Genomic DNA, 24,954 nt, shown 5'->3' with positions numbered 1-24,954 from the left:
CCATACCCGAACGTTTCTCCGGGGACTGAAGAAAATTCAGAGCGTTTAAAAATGCTTGTCAGTTATACCTAGCTCTGCAGCCACGGACTTTCTCCCTTGAAACTGTCAAAGTCGGTTTCATCATCTCTTTGCTCACAGAAGAACCTCAATCCTGGGCCCATCATCTTATGGAACAAAGTAACCCAGTCCTAGACTCAGTTTCAGCCTTTTTTGAAGCCATGGCACAGCTGTATGATGACCCCCAGGGAATGGCTTCGACCGAAGCGGGCCTGCACACACTCCAGCAAGGGAATCGGCCTGTAGAGGACTATACGGTTGAATTCCGCAAATGGTCAGCAGATACAGACTGGAATGAAGCCGCACTTAAGTACCAGTTCCGGCTTGGTCTGTCCAAGGTGCTCAAAGATGAACTGGCCCGGGTGGAAGCTCCCACTATCCTTGAATGCCTTATACAGTTGGCTATACAGCTTGACCGCCAATTACGGGAGCGGCGCTTTGAACGGACTCAATCTTACAAACCTCCAGTAACCACCACTACACCCATGCAATTTGGCCTGTTGCGGCCTTCCCTGACCCCTGAAGAGAGGATCCGCCGGCGGCAAGCCAACCTTTGTCTATACTGTGGCGGTACCGGACATTTCCTTCGAAACTGCCCTGTGAGACCCAGTAAGTTCCTGTCCTCTAGTCCCACATATGCCTCAGTCGCTGGATCCTCCCCCGCTCATATCATCTTGCCTGTCTCACTGCAAGTGGCCGAAGGGGAAGTCAAATTCCGAGTCATTGTTGATTCAGGTGCCTGCAGTTGTTTTCTGGATCTTACATTAGCTAAGAAATTACAGATTCCACTTAGACCTAAAAGACTGAGTCTTACTGTTCACCTGGCAGACGGCACCATTCCCAAGTCGGGGCTCATTACCCAAGAAACTGAACCAATTCTAACGATTACTGACTCTGGACATCAAGAGTTCCTATGTTTCGATTTCCTCTACTCCCCCTTGTTTCGGGTAATACTCGGCCTTCCCTGGTTGAGGGCCCATAATCGCAAGATTGACTGGTCTAAAGGGGAGATCATGTTCTCTTCAGCCTACTGCCAGCAGCATTGTTTCCCTCCTGAACCATTGGACTCTCCCAGCTGCCTGACTGTTCAGGCAGTCTCAGATATCGGTCAGTATGTGCCTACTAGCTATCATGACTTCCTGGATGTGTTCGATAAGAAGAAAGCTGATGTGTTGCCACCTCATCGCTCTTATGACTGTCCTATTGAACTACTTCCAGGTGCAGAAATTCCTTTTGGTCGGATTTTTCCATTATCAGAAATAGAGCTGGAGGTTCTACGACTCTACATAAACGAGAATCTGGAAAAAGGATTTATCCGTCCATCCTCTTCCCCTGCAGGAGCAGGAATCTTCTTTCAAAAGAAGGATCATACACTTAGACCTTGTGTAGATTACAGGGAATTAAATAAAATTACGATCAAGAACCGCTACCCGCTACCTCTCATACCAGAACTGTTTCAACGATTTCGAGCTCCTCGAGTTTTCACTAAACTGGATCTACGAGGTGCATACAATTTAGTCCGAATTAGAAAAGGCGACCAGTGGAAAACGGCCTTCCGAACCCGTTTCGGACATTTTGAATACCTTGTGATGCCTTTTGGACTTTGCAATGCCCCAGCCACTTTCCAACACCTTGTAAATGACATCTTTAGAGAATTTCTGGATTACTTCCTTATAGTCTATCTTGATGATATTCTCATTTTCTCTGCATCTCTTGAATTGCATCGTGTGCACGTAAAGAAAGTCTTGTCTACCCTCAGGAAACATGGACTCTACGCCAAGGCAGAGAAATGCGAATTTGAGAGACAAACCATCCAGTTCCTAGGATTGATCATATCCACTGATGGTATCGCTATAGACCCCCAAAAGGTGTCTTCCATCCTGGAATGGCCTGCCCCAGTGGATAAAAAAGGAATCCAAAGATTTGTGGGGTTCGCCAACTTTTACAGGAGATTTATTAAAGGGTTCTCATCCATTATTGCTCCCATTACCCAGCTCACACGTCAACATTCCCGATTCCAGTGGTCCCAGGAAGCCCAGGCGGCCTTCAATAAACTGAAAGCTCTTTTCACCTCCGCTCCAATACTTCGGCACCCAGACCCTGCTCTGCCTTACGTCTTGGAGGTTGATGCCTCCGAGGTCGCCACTGGAGCAATCTTGTCACAACGTATGGGGCCTAAAGCCTTGCTCCATCCGGTAGCTTTTTTTTCTCGGAAGCTGAGTCAAGCAGAAAGGAATTATGATGTCGGTGATTGGGAGCTACTGGCTATCAAAACAGCCTTAGAAGAATGGCGATATCTTTTGGAAGGAGCTGCCCATCCAGTGATGATATTTACAGATCACAAGAATCTGGAATATCTTAGGACTGCTAAACGCCTTAGGCCTCGGCAAGCACGGTGGGCTTTGTTCTTCTCCCAATTTAATTTTCATATCACCTACAGGCCAGGGTCAAAAAATGGCAAGGCCGATGCACTTTCACGAATGTTTCCAGAGACCCCTGAAGTAGCCTCCTCCAGTACCATCCTTTCACCACAAAACTTTTTGTTGTTGCAACCTGATTTAAAATCAGCCATCCAGCAAGCTTCCACTCAGTGTCCGGAGTCTGAAGTTCGTTACTTGAAAAAACAAGACAATTTTTTTTGGCAAAATAACAAGATCTTCGTTCCACAAGAAGCAAGGACCCTAGTCCTGCAGGCATGTCATAACCATCAATTAGCGGGTCATTTCGGGGTACACAAGACCATTGAGCTCATTCAACGATCTTTTTGGTGGCCAGGCCTGAGTCAGGACTGTAAGGATTATGTTGGCTCCTGTACTACGTGCCTTCGTAATAAGGGAAGTAACACCAGAGCCTGGGGCCTGCTAAGGCCGTTACCAATTCCTGATTTGCCCTGGAAGATGTTGTCAATGGACTTTATAGTGGACCTGCCTCCTGCTGAGGGATTCACATCCATCTTTGTAGTCATTGATCGATTATCTAAGATGTCGCATTTTGTGCCTATGGTGGGCACACCTTCAGCCACAGACACGGCTCAGGCTTTTATTAAAGAAGTAGTGAGACTTAATGGCTTGCCCAAAAGCATTGTATCAAACAGAGGCGTGCAATTCACTTCCAAATTCTGGAGAACCCTTTGCAAAGCTTTAAATATTGATGTCTGCTTGTCCTCAGCCTAACACCCACAAAGCAATGGTCAGACAGAAAGGACCAACCAGACCTTAGAGCAGTATATTCGGTGTTTCTCCACCTTTTCACAGGACAACTGGGTATCTCTGCTCCCCTGTGCTGAATTTGCCTACAATAAATCAGTGCACGCGGCCACCAACCAAACCCCATTCTGGGCTAACTATGGCTTTCATCCATGCTTTTTTCCAGATTCTCTGCCAGAAACTGATGTGCCCGCAGTACAAGATAGATTAACCTCCATCTTTAGGAATTACCAGACCCTGCAGGAGGCAATACAAAAGGCCCAGGATGACTATAAAAGGAATTATGATAAGAAGAGAAGGGAGAACCCGGCCTTCAAGGTTGGTGACAGAGTGTGGCTGTCTACGGCCAACCTAAAACTCCCCTGTCCTTCTCGTAAGCTGGGACCAAGGTGCATCGGACCTTTCGGAATTAAAAGAATCATCAATCCTGTGGCTTTCGAACTTTCTCTTCCGCAATCTTACAAAATCCACCCAGTCTTCCATGTGTCTCTTCTTAAACCTGCTGTTCCAGATCGTTTCCCAGGAAGGGAGAACCCACCGCCACCTCCAATTACTATTGGCGAGGAAACTGAATTTGAGGTGGAAGCAATACTGGCCTGCAGAAAGCGAGGAAGACATATTCAGTATCTTGTTAAGTGGAAGGGATATCCACCTGAAGAAAATTCATGGGAGCCTGAGGTAAATATTCATGCCCCCAGGTTACTGCAAGAATTCTTCAACAGAAACCCTGAGAAGGTGTCACGTTTGGGCATCCGGAGGCTGCCCATAAGGGGGGGCACTGTCAGGGAACTAGCCGCATGAATACGCATAAGGGCGAAGACGTGTGCGTGCTGGCCCACAAAGTGGACGTCCAATCCCAGCACCCTCTGGCCTTTAAAAGGATATCTGTGGCACATGAACATTGCTGACTGGTCTTCAGCTTCCTGTTTCCTGTTTCCTGCTTCCTGTGTTTGCTGCTGCTTCTGATCACGTGTTGTCAACCCGGCTTGTTCTTGGATTCCTCTTGTCTCACTCCCAGCTCTGACCTCGGATTGTTCACGGATCTTCTCTTGTCATCTGCCCTGTGTATGACCCCGGCTTGCCTAACCACGACTCTGCTATCTGATCTGCTGACCTCTGGCTTACTGACCTCTGCTTCTGTCTCCGACTACGCCTTTGGCTGTGCCTTGTCTGCTGTGATCTGCCTTGGTGCCCACCTGCTGTACCCAGCCTGCAGAACCTGCTTCCAGTACTTACCTGTTGATCCTGCCAGCTGCACTCTCCATTACAAACGACTTCCAGCCGTGTGCTGTCTGCAACTTCCACAGCACTCCTGGGTCCTAGTGCTCACCTCCTCTGGTGTTCACCTGCAGAGAGATATTCCTACCATCAACCCTCATCTGGGGCACAGCTGGCAATCCCTGCTACTTTGGGCTTCGTGCTTCCTGTTACCACCTTCAGGGACACCGAGCACTCAGCCGCAAGGAGAGCCCTCTCAGCATTTCGGCTTCAGGACCAGGTACGTGACAGTATTGCACTCACATAAAAAACCTCATTAATAAGTATATAACCTATGCAAAGCCAAAATCAGGTGGAAGAACCACAGATCCCAGCAGGCAAGACATCACTCTGTTGATGAATGTAAAAGATGTAAAGCACCCAAACCTCCAAAAAGGCTGCTTACCAAATATATGTGGCCATGCAATTGAATGGATAGACCTCAGCAGGCTGATTCCACCCAATGCGTTTTGTCATAGGTTTGACGTTGTCAGGGGCGTGGCTGTCAGATGTGACTCCACGCCTATTTGTATCCCCCATGCTGTAATGGTAGGCGGTACGAGCACCTCCCATTAGTGTGAAAAAAACAGAAGGGCGGAAGTGCTGGACTGTAGACAGACTCCAACAAGGAGAGATCTATTCACATTACAATGCGTGAAGCAAATATAGTGCACGCCGAGTATATTTAAATAACCATAGGCGAAAAAAACAAATGCCTCCAAGATCTTTCCCAAAAGAAGGGTAGATTTAATAAATTAAGAAAATTTATTCAATACGGCATATTAGCGGAATAGTGATGGTATTCACTCCATCTAGTGGCCGTAATGGAATATTACCGCCCAGGGGAATTATAACCCTTACTCTCTGATATATAAAGTCCCAGGTACATCACTCCACATTAACCCTGTAGAATACATATAGGCTGCAAATCTCAACATATAAAAAATACAAAATCATATCCACATAGGAATATATAAACATATCCCTTCTAAGGGTATGTAGATAGAAAATTAACATTTTAATTCCATAAAAACATGATAATAAATCCTAATAAAATACCATAATAAAAAAAATCATAATAAAAAAATGTATATTCAATTATAAAAAATTATATTCAATTATAAATAAGGGAAAAATCAACTGTTATTAATAAAGCAATTGATGTCCCACTCCACGTTTAAGCCAAAAGGGGCATACATTTTTAAACAGTATATCCACCGTGTTCCGGGCACGTGAAATCTCCTATTTTACATTTGAGCCTCTCCAGTGTGACGTGTGTTTATCAATGGCCACAAACAGTGTGTCTTTGGGATTTCTATGGTGACTTATATCGTAGTGTTTAGACACACTGTGGCCCGGGAATCCCTTTTTAATTTTCCCAACATGCTCGCCTAGACAGACTTGAAGGGCCCTTATAGTGCGACCTATGTACTGTTTTCCACACTAATATTGGAGTAGGTATTCAACATTTTGTAGAACATGTAATAAAATAATTTATAACATAATCTTTGCCTGTCTGCTCAGAACGGAACTTAAATTGGATGACCATCTACATCTGGTAAGCAACCTTTTGGGTCATATCCTAGAGTGATATTTTTTTCCATCCAGTAAACGGAGTGGCATTCATATGCTGAAACTTGTGGTTCTTCATATCAATATTTATTTTACATTTGGATTCATTTGGCACATTAACTGGGATTGTTCAAGTGGACTTAATAAGGACTTAGGATTTATAATTTATTATAATTTTTTATTTATTCACATACTTATGTTTTATTCTTTGAGTATCATATGCTGATAACATTTGGTAGTTTTTATTTATAAAAATTAATGGGTTAAGTGCTACACATCTATATACAGCTATTTTTGATTTTCTATAGGCCCATGTGTGCAGCTTCCCTCTTCTTTAAATCACGTCACTTTTTTTCACTACTAGTAGTGCAGAAATTCGTCCAATTTTTACTATTTATATTATTCCCTACCGCATGCTGGACATCTGCCGCAGGCATGAAAACCTGTAATAAAAGAGAAATTAGAGTATTCTTCCCTATCAATGACTCCTGGGACTACCATATCATTAAGGGTGGGTGCTTTCTTATACTGTATATGAATTTAGGTTTTAAAGGCAAAACTGGACCCAATATTCTATTCTTTTTCAGAATCTCCCAATGGCTAATAATGATTTTTTTAAACTTGCCTGAATTGGACATAAAAGTCCATGATTAACTTAAGCTCAAAATCTTTAACCTCTCGTTTTTTAGTTCCTAGCAATTAATGTGCCTGTAAAGTGGCACATCTGAATATTACAAGACTTTCCATCACCTTTTAGGCCCACACTTACTGTCAGTTTTTACCGAAGCCACTAAAAAAGTAAACTTCCCCCAAGAAATGCTAACAGCCACTATAATAACTCTCCCCAAATCTGGAAAACCCCCTCACCCAAAAATGTCCGTCCAATTTAATTTGGCTAAATTAATCGCTACCAGACTTGCCACAATCTTACCCAACTTGGTCCATCCGGATCAGGTGGGCTTTGTATTTGGCCACCAAGCTCCCGACGCTACCAGACGTATGCTTAACCTAATTCACATATCTAAGACCCAGCGAAGGCCTTCTCTGCTTCTGGCCTTGGATGCGGAGAAGGCCTTTGACAGAGTACACTGGAGATATATGACCCAAGAATTGCACAGGTTTGGTTTCCAAGGTCCCATTCACTCTGCCATTCTGGCCCTTTATTCGTCTCCCTCAGCACATGTACTTTGCAAAGGCATGTTCTCCTCGCATTTTAAAATCAAAAATAGAACACGCCAGGGGTGTCCGTTGTCTCCTCTAATTTTTGATCTCCTCATGGAACCACTAGTGGCTAAAATAAGGTCAGTTCCTAACATACTTGGGATCACATCAATGGGAATACACCAAAAAATAACACTATTTGCAGATGACGTAATACTCACCATGACCGACCCCATCCATTCGCTCTCAGCTGCACAAACTGTGTTACAGCAATTTAACGCTATCTCTTACTATAGAGGTAAACACTGCAAAATCCCAGATCATGGGAGTTGGAATTGACGGGGACATTTACTTGGGCTTCTGATTCTATTACCTATCTTGGCATTCAACTCACCCCAGACATCTCTGACATTTTCAACTCCAACTTTTGGCCACTGCTAAAAGACTAAAGCCTCGTACACACGCAGTGAAAATTGGCAGGGAATTTTCGTCCAACGTCCGATCTGCCGATTTTCAGCTTGTTAGTATGATGCTTCCGACAACCGACTCCGACTTTTCAGCCGAAAAAAATCTGGTGTGCAGACTATAAAATTTTTGTTGGCTGTCAACACAACGGACAATTTTCCGTCAGTCAGTACAGATTTCATCAGACAAAAATCTACTAATCGGAACACGCATGATCGGAAGCAAATAACGACCCGGAAGAATATTCTGAAGAAAACTAGCCATTGTATCAAGAAAGAACTTTCGTCTCGCGGCAGTCAAAAAAATATATAAAATGCGGAGCACATGCTCATCTTGGTTAATGTGAGAAGAAGGAAGCTGCTGCTCATAATTATATACTTTACAATTAAAGAGGCATGTGTTCTGTTATGATGATGATAATGATTTGGCTATTCTATATGGTGCATTTATTTTTTAAATAAAATATTTAAAACTCTTCACCATTCTCTTTGTTTTAGGACTGCAAATATCTAACTATTGATGTGTCCCTTTATTCATTTTGGAATTAATGTATAAGACATATATTACTGCTTACTCCCAATATCCTACATTTTAAAAAATGAAGATAGGCAATTAGTTTGTTTATCATGATATTTATTTTCTAAATCAAGAAATTACAACATCAATCTAGAAATACTCTCCGTATTCAAAATATTAAAATAAAAAAGGACATTTCCTCCTCATAGAAACTATAAATAAATAAAAAGGGGTAACACAAAAAACAGGTTATAAATTAGGGGCATTTATAACTGTGAATACCTGTAATCATGTGACCATGAGGATAGGTGGGGATCAGGGGCATATTGCCACTGATTACCATGTTGCAGTTGTGGCTGGGGTGGAGGTGGTGGCTGGGGTTGCTGTGGTGGAGGTGGAGGGGGTGGGTGAGAATCAGAGAGGTGGGTGTGCTCCTGAAGTTCCTCCAACACTCCTTTATTTAGCACCAGGATCAGGAGCTCTGCCCTTTAGCGCTGCTGCAACTTCATTTGGCGAAGTTTGTTGGTGGTGAGTGATCCAAATGATTCCTCCTCATCAGGCTTCCTCTTGAGGGCTATAGAGGCCTGGCTGAGAAAAGCCGTTGTAATATCCTCCAAATTTTTTTTTTTTAATGCAGCGTTTTGCAGGAGGTTGTGTGGATCCAGACGCCTCCACAGACTCCTGGCTGCCACCTGCCTCCTCCACAGTGGCACTTTCCTGTTGATGAAATGAACAATTTATTATAATGTTATAGTGTATATAAAAAGTCATGTTTGTTGGATTATTTTAACCAAATAGCAGACTTTACATTAAGGGTGAATTATTGTCTTGATAATATTTTTATTGCATCATTATGTTTATTGCAGACAATATATTGTTAAATGCTATACCTGTGTCAAGTTTGGCTCCAGGATATCTTCCTCCTGGCTTGCACCACATGAGCCCTCTGCCGACGTGGAAGGGAGCGTTGACAGGGATGGCCTGGATTCTTCATGTTCCTTCAGGAACCGCAGGCTCTCAAAGTACCAGAGCCTTGGTATGTAGATGTCCTCTGCAGCAGCTCCAGACTTCTCTGACTTTTTTATTTTGTTGAGCCCCCTCTTGTACGTTGTGAGGAGGTTACCGATTTTGCTCTTTACATAGGGCTAATCGGTTTGCATATTTCCACCAATTTTAAATATGCCTCATTTTTCATTTGTTTGTTAGAGTAATCCCTACTCTTTACCTTCCACAAACATGGCAATTTTCTATACTCATCAATGAATGTTTGGAGAAATTCTGGAGATGTGAATTTATCTACCATGATGATGATGTCTATGCCTGCAAGACACAACACAAAACATAGTCAAAGAGCATGTATTTTGTCACATAATAAAGATAGGCCCAATATAAGCTGTATAGGGCCCAAAAAGCCCACTTTTGAATCAAAAGTCGTACCTTTGTTTGTGCAGAATAAACGTGGTTCGCCGATCGATCGTGCTCCTCTAAACGATCTGTCCGATGGCGAATCGGTGACCGAACGATCTGGCGTCCTTTAAATACAGCGCATTCGTCAACTCCGCCTCCAGTGGTGCGCTGACACAGGGGCGTGTACGTGCCGAATATTAAGCTGCATGCGACACACACACATGTGAGTCGGTGGAAGATTCGTTGCGGAATTATGTGTCAAATATATAATCATATAGTGACACATTTTCATAATTTTTCTCCATTTGTGTAGACGTGTCACTATATGATTATATATTTGACACATTATTTATAAGTTTTGCGCACCTGATTCACATTTTCTACCTAACATATATTTTCAACGTTTGCAGGTTTTCTTATTGTTCATGCACACTTTCTTCACACAACATCACTGTTTGCTACATTAGCAAGGTGTGAAACCATACAGTGCTAATGTACAGATTAGAAAGTGCATTACCATCGGGGAGGAAGAGGTGTAGGTAGTGAGCTATTTGTGTCAACAGGTAGAATAGTTTATGAGCCACAGACACCAGTGTAAAGAGAACATAATGTTTGCAATGTGTACTTTCATAGTAGTATAGGTGTCATGAGGGCAAGCTGGTTACACACAACAATGCATAGGGTAGGTATTAACTCTTCATTAGTTTAAGATGAGCTTGACCCCAAATGTTTCGATATTATGACCTCATCTACAGTAGTTGCTTGGCATGTACTTAATATATTATTTTTTATTAACAGGTCATGTTATTCCTAGTTGCACAATAGCCAGGATGACAGTTGAGGCTTTACAATGTTGCTCTGAGCTGGAGAAAATGAAGGAGGCTGCTACAGCATTACAAACAAAAATGCGCGACTTTGTGGACATGCTAGCGAAATTTTAATCTTATTTATGTATATATTTTTTTGGTTTTTATTGGGATCTTTTTGTTTTTCCCGATGATCGTTCAAAATTTTATGGCCTATTTTTTGGCCAAGACATCATCATCTGCAAAAGGTGTCCCCAAGTTTGTTACTGTTTTATACAGGGCTCCTATGCATATGAAGCACTTTACAACACCCTAACTCTAACCCTGTGAATGTGTTTTATTAAAAAATGTTTACACCCAATAATGTGTGTTCGAATCTTTCTTTGACTTTCTGTGGGGAGTGCAGGTCTAAAGCTGGGTAAAGTAGCACAAAATGTATGATGGCTGTCCTGTTTACATATTTGAATGTTAATTAAAGCATTTTTGATTGTGTGTATAATTATCAGCCGGCCAAAATGATTGTTCCTTCAGGACCAGTGGACATGTAACAAGTGATATTCACTAGTACACTGAATGCACAATGATATCTGTGAACTGATGGGCAATCAGTCTACAAATTTACAGGTTCTTTTTAAAGGACTAGCACTCCTAGGATTCTATATGGCATTGAGATGGGCAGTAGCAATCAGTGTAGGGAGATCAGTGTAATATATAGTGTATTGTTGCTTCGTTTGTCTATTTCAATTTACATTACCTATATATAACACTTATATCTCTACACTGAGCAAGTTTCACATACCACTGACATCTCCTTACATTGGTGGGCAGTGAGAAGGATGTCATAAATGAACACAACATAACAGGTGGAGGTAAGTTGTTATTACACTAATGTATTACAAAAAATATATAGTATGGGCACCTTCTGGCCAATGACCACCAATGTAAGGTGACATTGGATTAACCTTGGGTGTGACCTACTTTTCAATGTGAGAGGGTTTTTAGAAATTAACAGGGGTGCTGAAGGCCCTTGTATTTTGACCACTGGTAAACAAAACACACATGGCCATAATCGCATTTGAACAGCTGGGGAGAGACAACAGTCGATAAACACACTGATGACTGTATTAACCCTTCTAAAGTCACACATATACAACACATGATGAACCCAAAAAATGTTGGTTTTGATATGTGCCCAAATTATTATAAGACACAATACAGAATCATTGCAATATTTTTTCATTGCACAAAGAATATTATATATATCAAAATTAAAATGTGTCAGGCAGAAATTCCTGCCACGAAACAGCCCCTCTCCCCACAAAATATTCCAGATACTGTTGCCTAATATCACGGGGACTTTGGGATGCCAATCCTGAACGGGCGACTTCCACTGATGTCATGGACTCCACTTGTACACGTGGTTGTGCCTCTCCACTCGGCCCTGGCATGGCAAGGTCAGTATCCACTTGCTGCAAACTGATATAGGTCAAATAGTTGTGCAAAATGTAGCAACACAGGACCACATGATCGATTTTGTAGAGTGCCAGATGAATGGAAGTCAGGAAAATCCTAAAACGGTTCGACATGATCCCGAAGGCATCCTCCACCACTCTTCGAGCTCTGGATAACCTTTAATTGAAGATCCTTTGCTCGGGGTGAGGTTCCTCTGAGGGAAGGGCTTCATAAGATGCTCCCCAAGCGCAAAAGCATCATCTGCCAGAAAGACAAAACTCAGCCCCTGAATGGTTTGCTCCATGGATGGCAAGTTGAGAGTGCCATTCTCAAGCCGACGAGCAAACTTGGTCTGGTCAATAACTCCCCCATCCGAATTGCGGCCATTTTTCCCAATGTCCAAAAACATGAACTCATAATTAGCATTGACTATGGCTAGCATGACAATACTAAAAAAGCCTTTGTAGTTGAAAAAATATGAGCCAGAATTCGGTGGGGGAACAATCCGGACGTGCTTCCCATCAATAGCACCCCCACAATTGGGAATATTCCACTGCTCCTGGAATTGACCAGCAATCTCCTGCCACTGCTCTGCGTTGGAGGGAAACTGTGGGGAAAAAATGAAAATACAATAAGTGTTTGAGCACATCACATTATTACACACACACATTTGTCTGTTAAATGCTTATGCAACTTTAAGATAAAAACAACATGAAGGAAATCTTTAGCATTTTGGGGTATGAAATCTACATACATTTATTTTTCACCTCCTAATGTGATAATATTGTATTTCACCAGCTACAGCTTTGGTATATGCTGACTTTTACATTTAGCATGGGTGGGTGGGTGGTGGGTAAGTAAAACTATGCCTTTATACATCATTAAGGGCTTGTGCCCACTGAACGTTTTAACATCATAAAATAAACATACACAATCATAGGTTGGAATGGATGGACTGATGTCTTTAAGATAACTCATAAACTAGGTACTAAAACATTTGCAAAGGAATAATTGGTTCTGGGAAAGTCAGAAAATGACACAGATTCAATATACTGTTAACAGGCAATGCGTTTAGGGACACATAGGAGAGAATGCTGGGGTGGTTACTGGGTAATTTTACAAATGGTTAGGAAAATATTAAGCTTTACTACTATGTGCATGCGGACAGAGGGTAGTTACAAAATAATGACATCTGGAATTTTCTGTACATCCAAAATAAGCTAAATTAGGATGAGATGACAAATACATGTAATGTAATATAAAAAAAGGAAACATACCTTGATATAGTCCTTCTGCAAGACTTTGATGATAGCAGAGCAGGTCTCAGGGATGATGACTCCAAGAGCTTGGGGGGTGATGCCTGTGGTAAACTTGAGATCCTGCAGGCTTCTCCCTGTTGCAAGATATCTCAAAGTTGCAATTAACCTTTGCTCAGGAGTAATTGCAACCCGCATACATGTATCCTGCTTCAGAATATAGGGGGACACCAGGGCAAGAAGACAGTGAAAGATATGATCTGTCATCCTCAAATAATTCCTGAAGTCATCAGGATTCTTTTCCTGGAGCTCCCTCAGCAAGGACATGTGTGAAAATTGATCACGGTTAAGCAACCAATTTTTGGTCTAGGAGGTCCGCTTCTTCTTCCTTTTGCTAATAACTTGGCTCAGAGCTATAACTCCCAGCGAAACTACAGCAAGAGTCGAATCCTCGGTCCCCATAATAAATTCTCGAATGATGTCTCGGAAACTAGCGAAATGTCGTTAACCAAACAAATGCTGCCGAAATCACAGCGAGATGCCCAGAAGGGTCACGGCCAAAAACTCACTTCCTCTTTTGTAGCGTCGGATGTGCGTCGAACATAGTGACGTCATTTTCTGTCGGCCAACAAAAGTCCAGTGCAGTCTAGAGCACATTCCAACCAACAAAACACAACTCTGGACAAAAGACGGACGATCGGTCGGCCGATAATCGTTGCGTGTGTACGGGGCTTTACTGTACGTCTAGAAATAAACCGATTACGGAAATTTTTTATCTCATGGTCAGGAAGGCTTGCAGCAGTAAAAATGCTTCTTCTTCAGAAAATGTTATATCTCTTTAGAACTCTACCTGTCCACATTCCCAACTCTTACTTCTGAAAACTGCAATCCCTTATTAAGAGCTGTATTTGGGCTGATAAGAAACCTAAAGTCAATAGCAAACTCTTAATGAAATCCAAACAGGCAGGTGGTATGAGTATGCCCATCTTTTGAGACTACTCTATGGTGTCCCTCCTAGATCAAATACGGTATTGGTTTCTACCTCTACACACCAAACATTGGTCTGACCTCTAATTTGCTCAAATTTCCCCTAATACACTGAAGAATTTACTCTTTATTTGTCCTTACCTGAAGAGCCATCAAGTACTATCCTTCCCGACCATATCATGTCATTAGCGGCTTGGAGGACATTGCTTGCGCAACACCTAGACCCAAAGGCCTGTGTGACTCTACCAGTCCTTTTGGAATCCCTGAAGCTTCTTACACGAGATGTAAACATTAAGGAATGGACCGTGAGGGGCATGCCACGGTAGCGGATATAATTACACAGGATAACATAACCCCCTTTAGATCCCTTGTGTCCCATTTCCGGTTACCACACACGGAGGTGTTTACATACATGCGGATATGTCACATTTTGCACTCTATGGACTGCCTCCAAGTTTCTGTGCCAATTGTAGCATGGGATTTCTGTACTGAGTGCCATCCTATCATGAAGGGTATTTCAGTCTTCTATAACTTATTGCACATGAAAACAACCTTTGTTAAAATCCCTCAAATGTATAAATGGGTTAGAGATTTGAACTTAACGTTCACAACTGCTCAGTGGGTCAAGGCCGTCCGTAACAATTTAAAATACACTAGATACTCAAACTACTGGGAGACCGCCCAGAAACTACATCAGAGGGGGTACCTTATCTAATAGCTACATTTTCTAATGACTCTTCTAATCAATGTTGGAGATGTGGTGCCCAAGTGGGTACGCTTCTCCATATGACGTGGTTATACCTGCATATCAGAGGTTTTTGGTCAGCAGTCGTCAGACTGATAGTGACTGTTATGGTAATCTGATCAAGACAAACCCTGCCCTTGCTATCTTAAGCATAGGAGGTGAACTGATTCACCATTCATTAACCTCTTCCATACAGAGCAGTTACTGTACATCCCCTTCCTGCCCAGACCAATTTTCAGCTTTCAGTGCTCTCACACTTTGAATGATAATTACTCAGTCATGCAATGCTGTACCCAATCAAATTTTTTATCATTTTTTTCACACAAATAGAGCTTTCTTTTGTTAGTATTTAATACAAACGTTTTTTTATTGGGTTTTAGGAACAAGTAAAACCAAGAACAAAACCAAAATATGAAAAATTAGAAAAGTACAGTTACATGGTATCACAAGCAGATGCAACCAAGGGATCGCAGAGAACATAGGTAAATCAGTGCAAAATCTTAACTGCAAAAAAAAAGGCATGTAAAGTGGCAGTGCTTCTACTATGTCATGGTATAGAAGAATTCAGCGCAGATTAAACCCCCCCTGAGAAAGGGGCCTATAAACAGTGGGCTTCCCACACCTGGGCCGATTACCCATCCAAATGAATCTGTTCACCTCCCTCTGAATGTCGAAAAGGTATCTAAAATTCGGGTAAGTCAATAGCTCATATACAGAAAAAATATCTCATATATATATAAATACATATAAATATAAAGTGCAATATAAAAGACAAGAAGTCATACAAAACATATAAGTTATTTATAAATACAACTGAATAAATATAAAGTGTAAATATAAAGTGGGATAGTGCAAATACCAGTGCGCATAACACCAAACTATATCTACTAAATATATGTGCACGTGTGCAAAAGTAATGGGTTTAGCCAGTAAATACTGGCTTGTGAGCCCTCAGTTATCCGAATAAGAAAGTAATATAGTCTTCTAATCTGAGTAAACTGCTGGTAATAATATCAGAAAAAAGAAGAAACTGAGAGCTTGCGATTGGTGCAGTGAAATCCCAACTGGATATTAAGGTGCAATGTGATATATATGATCCAAAAAATATATTTTTAAATAAATAGTGATAAAGTGCTATTAGTGCAAGTGGTTCAAATGAAAAATATATCAATATTAAAAAGGGTGAAGGGAATGTAATTTATATATAATTGGTCTGTAGCTGTATTCAAAAGAGCTCAATCGATCGAATAAGTAGAAAATGTCCAAAACAAGTCCATATAAAGGTGAGCTGTGACAGTATTCGGCTCTGCGGGGGATTTTCATGGTGCTCCAAATATTAAGGTGCCAGGTGTGGAAACAGTGCTCCCTTTTTCCCAATCTTTCCCGCACTCACCAGAAAATATCACCCCTACAGGGGTAACCAGCATGTAAGACACAGATCCACTGTCCGGTCCCAAGGTGTTCCTATAAGCTGATCCCTCTGTTAAAGTAATCCTGGAGCCGTGTATACCTAATAGGTCATATACCAATTGTACTCATAGGGCATGTATCCAGGGTTCCATATAGAGAAAGAGAGCCTCATATAGTGATGTATCGTTTAGACAATAAACTCTTTATTAGAAAGATAAACAACGTACTCACATTTAAAAAGGCAAAACCAGGTGACAGGTATCGTAGGGACCGCAAGACCCTCTTTGGCGGTGGCTTCCGGGACGCTGTGCTAACCAACCGCCGGATCTGCGTTCCAACAGTGCGGAAGTGATGTAATTACACTTGACGGAATATTTAATTGATATTCACTGCTTCCCCCAAGTGACAATAATGATCGCATTATTGTCTACCTAGCAACTACTGACAGTATTCTATATTTTTTTTCGATTGGCCACATAGTGATTCCATATCACCCATTCGGAACGATCTACATACCCCAATTCTACCTAGAAACAGATGACCACTTTTTTCCAACTAGTTTTAACTGATTGGCTAACAGAGTCAGTTTCATTCGGTTGCCTAGTAACCATGCAACATTTATACGGAGCGGAAGTGACGGTAGTTACGCTTCTGAAGACGTCATTGATGACGAAACGCGCCAAGCGTAATTACGTCACTTCCGCACTGTTGGAACGCAGATCCGGCGGTATCTACTGGCTAAACCCATTACTTTTGCACACGTGCACCTATATTTAGTAGATATATGTGAAAAAACAAACTTATAACAGCGCTTAACACCTAAATGTGAATAAAGAAATCTCCTAAAAGTGCAATAATAGCAATATATGTGTAGTATAATCTGCAGCTGCTGTGCATTCAAAACAATTTTTTGGAAAAAACGTGTGTAAAAATTAAATTATAACAGCGCTAGCAAAAAAGCATTGTGATGAATAAATATATTGTGAAGTGCAAATACACAAACACTGTAAACAATACTGTATTTTCTATATGGACAATAATGTTAAAAAAAATATAAAAAGTCCTTCTTTTTTAATATGATGATTGATTAAAGTGCTCAAGTGCAGATCCTTAATCCTTGGTGCAAATAATAGATAAGGTGCTCGGGTGCAAATCCGTCCAAACAAACAAAGTGCTCTAGTGAGTGACCCTCCAGGTCCCCTACTCACCACAATAAAGATATGTCAGCGCATAAAGGAAACTGATGCGGCTTGTGGTAAACGAGCTCCAATATTTGTTCCAAGGTATAGGAAGGGCCTTTGATGGAATCGCTCCAATAAGATAATGATCGTATATCCAGATATATGGAATGAAAAGAAGGGGCCAATAGTGTAATACGTTCGAATAATTTATTATCCCCAAAAGTTATAAGATGTACTTACAAGAAGAAAAGCTGTAAATCGCATAGGTAAAACAAACAGGAACGCCGCATTGGCGTGCGTTCCACCGAATCCAGGAAGCTTGACCGAAGCCACGCATCGTCATTTCCGGTCAAGCTTCGGTGGATTCGGTGGAACGCACGCCAATGCGGCGTTCCTGTTTGTTTTACCTATGCGATTTACAGCTTTTCTTCTTGTAAGTACATCTTATAACTTTTGGGGATAATAAATTATTCAAACGTATTACACTATTGGCCCCTTCTTTTCATTCCATATATCTGGATATACGATCATTATCTTATTGGAGCGATTCCATCAAAGGCCCTTCCTATACCTTGGAACAAATATTGGAGCTCGTTTACCACAAGCCGCATCGGTTTCCTTTATGCGCTGACATATCTTTATTGTGGTGAGTAGGGGACCTGGAGGGTCACTCACTAGAGCACTTTGTTTGTTTGGACGGATTTGCACCCGAGCACCTTATCTATTATTTGCACCAAGGATTAAGGATCTGCACTTGAGCACTTTAATCAATCATCGTATTAAAAAAGAAGGACTTTTTATAGTTTTTTAACATTATTGTCCATATAGAAAATACAGTATTGTTTACAGTGTTTGTGTATTTGCACTTCACAATATATTTATTCATCACAATGCTTTTTTGCTAGCGCTGTTATAATTTAACTTTTACACACATTTAGTAGATATAGTTTGGTGTTATGCGCACTGGTATTTGCACTATCCCACTTTATATTTACACTTTATATTTATTCAGTTGTATTTATAAATAACTTACATGTTTTGTATGACATCTTGTCTTTTATATTGCACTTTATATTTATATGTTTTTATATATATGAGATGTTTTTTCTGTATATGAGCTATTGACTTACCCAAATTTTAGATACCTTTTAGGCAGCGCCAATTACCTCACCATTTTACACACTTTTAATATTGACCTTTTGGTCTATATTTTAGGGGTAGGCAGCAGACATTTTTAAGTATTTTTAATATATATACACCAACCTTTTCTCCATAGCACGGATATTATTGTCAATTACGTCCCTCTGAATGTCCTCCACAACCCTCCTCGGGAGGGCAACCGGCAGAGCCTGGAAGAAATATAAAAGTTTAGGTAATATAGACATTTTAACTGCTACCACCCTTCCCATAAAAGGGATCAAGAAGGAGTGCCATAGGGATAACCATTGTCTCACCTTAGTAAAAGCCTGGGGGTAGTTAACGGTATACATGGCTAACAAAGATGGAGCAAGACGTACTCCTAAATACTGCAAGGATTGTGACGATACTTTAAAGCCAAAGGAGGTTGTGATATGATCCATAGACTCCTGAGGGATGTTAACAGAAAGGGCTGAGCATTTGGATAGGTTAACACTTAAGCCCGAGACACTCTCAAAGTCCCTTAAGATCTGCACTAGGTTGGGAAGAGACACCAAAGGGTCCGGGAGGAACACCAACACATCATCAGCGTATAGGCTGATCCTATACTCCTCCAAACCCTTCAGACATCCCCTGATCGCCGAGCTACTGCAAATAGCCCTAGCGAGGGGCTCAATTGCCAGGGCAAAAATTAATGCTGAAAGGGGGCACCCCTGTCTGGTGCCCCTACCCAGAGGAAAAAAGTCGGAGGAGCAGCCCAGCAGCTTTATTTTAGTCTGGAGATCCCGATAGAGGGCCTTAAACCCATGCACAAAAGCCCCCTGGAAATCGAACTTGGCCAAAATTACACCCAGATAAGGCCAGAGCACTCTATCGAATGCCTTATGAATGTCAAGCCCTAATATCAAGACCTTGCGGCGAAAAAGATCGGCGTCCTGAATGATATCAGAGGCCAGGCGAATGTTATCTGTGATTTGTCTAGAGGGGATAAAACCCGTCTGCTCCGGAGCCACTAGGGAGGAGAGGATGGGTGCTAAACGTGTGTGTGGTTATGATTAAGCGATGTGTGTGGTTATGATTAAGCGATTTTTATCGTGAAACGCGTCAACCCGACACGTCTGTCCATGTATTGCACTGTCTGTCTGCTGTATTTATGGAGAATAAAGGAGTTCGATTGATTTTCATTTTACATCTTTGAGTGCGGTCTCTCTCTTTTTGGATTTCTACATACTCCCTCACCCCCACATTCAAGGCCCGCCATGTATCCAGCAGTTGAAAGTATGTCAGTGACTTATTTAACGATCTAGGAAAGGCATTGGCCATGCTCACCGTTCGACTCCTGTCCAGAGTGGAATGTGCCACAAAGTTGAAATCGCCCCCAACCAGGACATGCACAGAGGAATATCTTTCCAAAACCTGGAAGAAATGGTGAAAAAAAGAGCTTTGTGAGACATTAGGGGCATAGAGATTAGCAATCATGATTGTCTTACCCTGAATAGTACCTTGTAGTATTATGAACCTGCTATCAGGGTCCCTATACACATGTTGGACATCAAAGAGCAGAGAGCCACGTACTAGGATCATAACACCTCTGGTCTTGGATGTGTACATGGTAAAGTAGACCTGCTTATACGTTTTGTCAAAAAATTTAGGGTGATTCAAGGAAGAGAAGTGAGTCTCTTGAAGCATAATAACATCCGCACCCAGGTGTTTATAGGGGCGGAACACTTTCCGCCTCTTCTGTGGGAAGTTAAAACCCCTCACATTATGCGAGAGTATACGTAACCCCAAACCTAGATGTAGAACAGGAGAATGTTACACAGGTGTCTATAGAGAACTGTCCACACAAAGGGAAATGAAATAGTGCAAACAGTAGAGTAACCCGGGGGTCCCAAGTCTGGAGCCCAATCAGCACTCGGTGGTCTATAAACAAGGAGAAACACAAAGAAAAGAAAGACTTAAAATAAAAACAAGAAAGAACAACCAAGAAACAGGAGACCTGAAATTCCAACCCCCAAAGAGGGCGAGAGAGATCAAAACTCCTGCAAGATCTAGCCACTGGGGAACTTCGGGGGAAAGGCCCCCGGTTCCAAAAGAAAGTCAACCAAGGACTAAACTGTCCTACACTCTTTGGGAGATGTACTGAACCTGCAGCATCAAGCAGTGTTCCACAGCCTTCCCCGCTGCAAATATCATGCAGGGAAATCGCGGTAACAACAACAAGTGCTGTAGAGTGGGGGAAACAAACGGACGGGCACAGAGAGCCTTCTGTATAGCCCCTAAAAAACAAGAACAAAACCCATAAAAAAGAAAAATGGCCACAAAATATATATATAAAAAAAAAGACCGTGGGGCCCCTCCCACCCCCCCCCCTATGTTCTGTGCAGAAAAATAAAAAAGAAAAATTAAAGTGATCAAAGTGGGGTGCCAACTAGGGTGAGTTCAACCCCGGTAGATAACAGCAGTGAGAGCGACTAGACGGCACGATCCCTGGACCGGGGCCTGTTCCTGCAGTCTCTCCGTGGTGATGGCGTCGCCCAAATCGCAGAAGGGCGAGGGTGGACAGGAGGCCAGGGTTATTCTGGGGTTCCATCAGTCCTAGCTTCACCAGGAGATCTTTGCCTTCCATGACGTTAAACACCGTATAAGTGGAGCCATTGTGGGGCACAGTAAGTTTGAATGGAAATCCCCATCTATACCGGATCCTGGGGGACTGGAGCATCGAGGTGACCTCTTTCATCTTCCTCCTATTATCCAATGTCGTCGGGGAGATGTTGGGATAGATTTGGATAGTAACCCCCTCTAGTTGGATATGAGGCGAGTTGTGTGCAGCCCTAAGGATGTCCTCCTTCACTACATGGTCCTTAAGGCACATCACAATATCCCACGGGGGCTTATCAGGCGTGGGCTTAGGCCTGAGGGCTCTATGAAGCCTGTTGCACGCAAAGGACGAGGCAGGATGATCAGGGAGGAGGGAGCCAAAAAGCTTCTGCACCGCCGCAGCTAGATCCGTGGTAGTCTCCGGTACCCCCAGAACCGGAAGGTTATTACGCCTGTTGCGGTTGTCCAGGTCTTCCAGGTGGGATTGGAGCTGGACAAGAAAGAGTCTCATGCTCCTTACGGAGATCCGCATGAGCCAGAACCAGTTTGTCATGTTTGGTCTCTAACATATCGGTCCTGCCTCCCAATGCAGCAATTTCAGCAGTGAGCGTGTTAGTCGATTTATGTAGTTCAGCCTGGAATTTCCTGGCAATCTTATCGTACATCATGGAGAGGCTGTCCTCCAGGTCAGCCTTAGTCAATTGCGGCGTGTACTCACTGCGGTCCGAGGAGACAGGAGAGGAGGCAGCTTTCTCCGTGGCTGCAGCCGAGGCCTGCGGGCTGCGGGCGCCTTTTTGGACCATGGTCTGCTCCCTGACACGGAGAAGGTAAGCCGTCAGGGACCGCTGTACGGGCTTTTTCTTGCGGCTCTTGGGGGTAGGCATACACTGTAAGGTCCCACGGGGGTGATCAGGCAAACAGGAGAAAAAAAAATCCACGTCCAAAGGCTCTGGGGAGTGATGAGAAGGCTCAGCCGAGCTCGGAGCATCCGTTACATGTGACCATCCGGTTTCGCGCCGCGCATGCGCCCTTTTGGTAGTATTAAATCACCACTGGGTTTTTTATTTTTTGCGATATAATTGAAAAAAGAGCGAACATTTTGAAAAAAAAAAACATTTTGTTTTAAGTTTTATTATAAAATTATGCAAATAAGTAATTTTTTTTCATAAATTTGGGCCAAAATTTATACGACTACATATACATAGTTACATAGTTACATAGTAGGTGAGGTTGAATAAAGACAATAGTCCATCAAGTTCAACCTGTATAGGTGTGTGTGGCTGTAATCATCTCACATACCCCTGAATGTTCTGATCCTTGAGATGTACGTCTAAAGCCCCGTACACATGCAATGATTATCGGCCGACCGATCGTCCGTCTTTTGTCCAGAGTTGTGTTTTGTTGGTTGGAATGTGCCTAGACTGCACACAAATTTTCTCGCCCAACAAAAATTTACTTCAGAAGTGATGTCATGTGTTGGTTAGCTTTCTTTGTGTTCTTTCTTCACTGAGCATGCCCAGACTTGCTCATTAGATTTTTCCCTGTCGAAATCTGTACTGACTGCACGAAAATCAGCCGTGTTTTGACGGCAGACAAAAATTTTATAGTCTGCACACCAGATTTTTTTTCGGCCGAAAAGTCGAAGTCGGTTGTCAGAGGCATCATAGTAACAAGCCGAAAATCGGCAGATCGGTCATTGGACGAAAATTCCCTGCCAATTTTCGACGCGTGTGTACGAGGCTTAAAGAGTATTTTGAAAGCCACCATACTTCCCGCAGAAACCACCTCTTGTGGTAGAGAGTTCCACAGACTTGTAGCTCTAACAGTAAAGAACCCCCCACGTTGCCTGAGGTAAAACGCTTCTCCTCTAATCGCATTGTATGCCCTCGAGTCCTCTTGCAATCCCTTCGACTGAATAGCTTTTTTTCTATGCCAAGATCACCATTGAGATATTTATAAATTGCTATCATGTCCCCTCTCAGGCGTCTCTTCTCCAGGGAGAATAAATCAAGCGATTGCAGATGCTCTTCATAATTAAGGTCCTCCAATCCCCTAATTAGTTTAGTTGCCCTTCTCTGGATTCTCTCCAGCTCCAACACATCCCTCCTGAGAACTGGCGACCAGAACTGGACAGAATACTCCAGATGTGGTCGGACCAGAGTTTTATAAAGTGGAAGGATTATAGTCTTATCTCTGGAATACATTCCTTTCTTTATGCATGCTAATATTCTGCTCGCTTTGGCAGCTGCCGCTTGACATTGCATGTTATTGCCTAGTTTATCATCTACCAAGACTCCCAGATCTTTCTCTATTTTTGATTCCCCCAAGGGTTCCCCCCTAACGTGTATTGTGCTTTTATGTTTTTAGTCCCCAAGTGCAAAACCTTACACTTCTCCACATTAAACCTCATTTGCCATGTCGTCTCCCACTCTGTTATTTTGTCCAGGTTTTTCTGTGGGATATCTGCTTCATGCTGTGCAGTTATTGCCCTGCCCAATTTTGTGTCATCTGCAAAAACTGATATAGAATTACTGATCCTGTCCTCAATGCTGTTTATGAATAAATTGAACAAGGTTGGTCCCAGGACTGAGCCTTGGGGGACCCCACTTACCATATCTTTGGTAAAAATAACCCAAGTTAGTGGTTATTATTTAGTCTGTGTAAAAGTTATAGAGTCTACAAGCTACGGTGCCAATCATTGAAAATTGATCACACCTAATCACACCTGATGTATCTAATTTCTTAAGGCCCTGAATTGTCAGGACAGTACAAATACCCCCAAATGACCCATTTTTGGAAAGTAAACAGTAGAGTATTTAGTAAGAGGCATGATGAGTTTTTTGAACTTGTAATTTTTTCCCACAATTCTTGGGAATATGAAGAAATATATATATATTTTTTTTTTACACAAAATTGTCATAATAACAAGTTATTTCTCACACACAGTATATGCATACTTGCAATTACACCCCAAAATACATGCTGCTACTCCTCCTGAGTATGGCAACACCACATGTGTAAGACTTTTACACAGCCTGGCCACATACAGAGGCCCAACATTCAAGGAGCACCATCAGGTGTTCTAGGAGCATAAATTACACATACTGTATAATTTCCTAACGACCTATCATACTTTTGAAGGCCCTGGAGCACCAGAACAATGGAATTACCAACAAAATGACCCCATTTTGGAAAGCAAACACCTCAACGTATATTCTATGAGGCATAATGAGTCTTTTGAACATGTAATTTTTTTTCCAGAAGTTTTTGGAAAATGTGGAAAGAAAATTAAAACTTTTTTTTTTACACAAAGTTGTCAATTTACAAGATATTTCTAACACATAGCATGTACATAGCAAAAATTACACCCCAAAATACATTCTGCTACTCCTCCTGAGTATGGCAATACCCCATATGTGAGACTTTGTCACAGCATAGCCACATACAGAGGCCGAACATGCACATACAGAGGCAGAACTTGCAAGGAGCACTGTCAGGTGTTCTTGGAGCATAAATTACACATATAATTTCATTACAACCAATCACACTTTTGAAGGCCCTGGAACACCAGGACAATGAAAACCCCCACAAAATGACCCCATTTTGGAAAGCAAACACCCCAACACATAATCTAGGAGGCATGGGCTGCAGATAGGTACTCAGGTACTCTGATGGGCTGCAGACAGGTACTCAGGTACACTGATCAGCTTCAGAAAGGTATGTGGGTACTCTAATGAG

The sequence above is a fragment of the Pelophylax lessonae genome, assembly GCF_965119305.1.
Source record: "Pelophylax lessonae genome assembly, chromosome: 5".
Taxonomy (NCBI): Eukaryota; Metazoa; Chordata; class Amphibia; order Anura; family Ranidae; genus Pelophylax; species Pelophylax lessonae.
Note: the sequence above shows the minus strand (reverse complement) of the source record.